The sequence below is a fragment of the Cicer arietinum genome, chromosome 5 (genome assembly GCF_000331145.2).
Source record: "Cicer arietinum cultivar CDC Frontier isolate Library 1 chromosome 5, Cicar.CDCFrontier_v2.0, whole genome shotgun sequence".
Taxonomy (NCBI): Eukaryota; Viridiplantae; Streptophyta; class Magnoliopsida; order Fabales; family Fabaceae; genus Cicer; species Cicer arietinum.
Window position 1 is genome coordinate 42,027,484 of NC_021164.2, and position 1,946 is coordinate 42,029,429.

A 1,946-nucleotide genomic window follows, 5' to 3' on the forward strand; every position below is an offset into this window, starting at 1 on the left:
CACATCGATTGCCAAATCGATTGACATCAAAAACCTGAGCCACTGTTTTGAAAACAATCGATTGGCAAATCGATTGAAATAAACTTGTTGAAAACACAGTGAACTCTGAGATTGTGACCAAATCGACTCCGTGGTTTTATACATCGACTCTGAAGTTTGGCAAATCGATTGAGTAATCGATTGAAAATAGTTTTATTAAAACAGTTTCCCAGAAATCGATTAGGCAATCGATTTATACAGGTCTGGACATGTTCTGCTGAAAAGTGTTGTTTTAAAGAATCGATTGGTAAATCGATTAGCTTGTATAGTTTCAAGATTAAAGAAAACCAAGATCGCGATAATCGATTGGCAAATCGATTTAGCTCATTTTATAACTTTACAAAATCGATTGGGAAATCGATTTCGTAGTTGGTTTTTCAGAAACTATATAAGAGGTCTTTCAATCTTTATTCTAAGAACTTTTAACATAACATTTCATAACTTTCATAATTTCTCACAACGCTCTTAGCTGTTCATAACAACAAACTAACAACTTCATAATTGTGATTACAGATCTCAATACAGTTTGTTGACAATCTAAGAGAAATGATAATGTGCTCAAGAACAATCCATGAATATCCAGATTTGTGAAGAGCAACATTCATAAAGATTGAAGACCCTTTTGTTTTACAATCTTTTATTCTTTCTGTAATAAATCTTTGAACGAAAATAGAACGCAAGAAAAGCCATCTCGAAACTGGTGGCTACTTTCTTGGTTGAGAGGACTCAACAAGAAAGAGTCGCACTTTGATTCTGTGATAGGCTGCTGAGTGTCTTCAAGGATCATAGGGTATTCAATAGGAAATACATATTTAGAGATTGATAGGTTTCAGGGAGGAAACTGGAAAATCTTTGTAATTGATTCTTTCTATTGAAGGAGAAGAAAATCTGAAATCCGATTGGATTTTCAGGACTGGACGTAGGTTGTTGTGGAACAACCGAACCAGGATAAATCTCTGTGTCTTCTTCTCTAACTCTCTCTCTTTAATTTTCTATATTGCTAACTTTGCATGCCACAAAATTTAATTTCCGCTGTGCACTTGATACTGATAAATTTGGTAACGAAAACTGATATATTTTCTTTATTGCGAGGTCATTGATACCAACAATCCTCATTTAAACTTGTTTGTGCAATATTTCTTAAATACATTATTCTTGAAACAACTTCGACTACAAAGTTGATCGTTGTCTATTTCTAAGTTGATTTAAAACCATTTTAGATTATGAAGCTTGATTTAATATGAGAAAGAAAATAATGTCATGAAAACCAACAACGAGAATATTTTTCGGTTTTAGGCAAAACATTCTTTCTATGTAATTTTGAGTGATGCTTTTTTCTTTTATGAGTGACATACTTAGATCAAAATCAAAACCTATTATCAATTTTTAATACACTTACAAATATAGGTTAGATCACAAAATGATGAAAATCTTAAAAATGTAATTTAAGATGTTTGTCACCTTTAAAATGTCCAATTGGGATTTTATCTCAATAATCTTCCAATTTTTTGATGACAACAAACTTCATGAATTAGATTTTTAATTCATGATCCTAATTTTAATAATATGATGATAAAGCATGCATAATTTATCAAAAAGCTCCCTCTCAATTTTAGCATCCAATAATCATCTAAATTGAGCAAATAAAAAGGTAGTTTTGTGAACCATAAATATATTTCATTCATATCAAATTGGTATAGTACCATAAATTATTTTACATGCAATTTAATTATGATTCTGAAACTTAAAGATCATAGTTTAGGATTTTGTAATACAGAAGAAGTAAGAAAGAAACAAGGTGCACAAAACATTACTTCTTAAAAACATCATTCAAATTTTAATGCATCAGCATTGCAAGCATCCTAATTTATTCTCCCCCTATGTCATATCAAAAAGGGAGGGAGAAG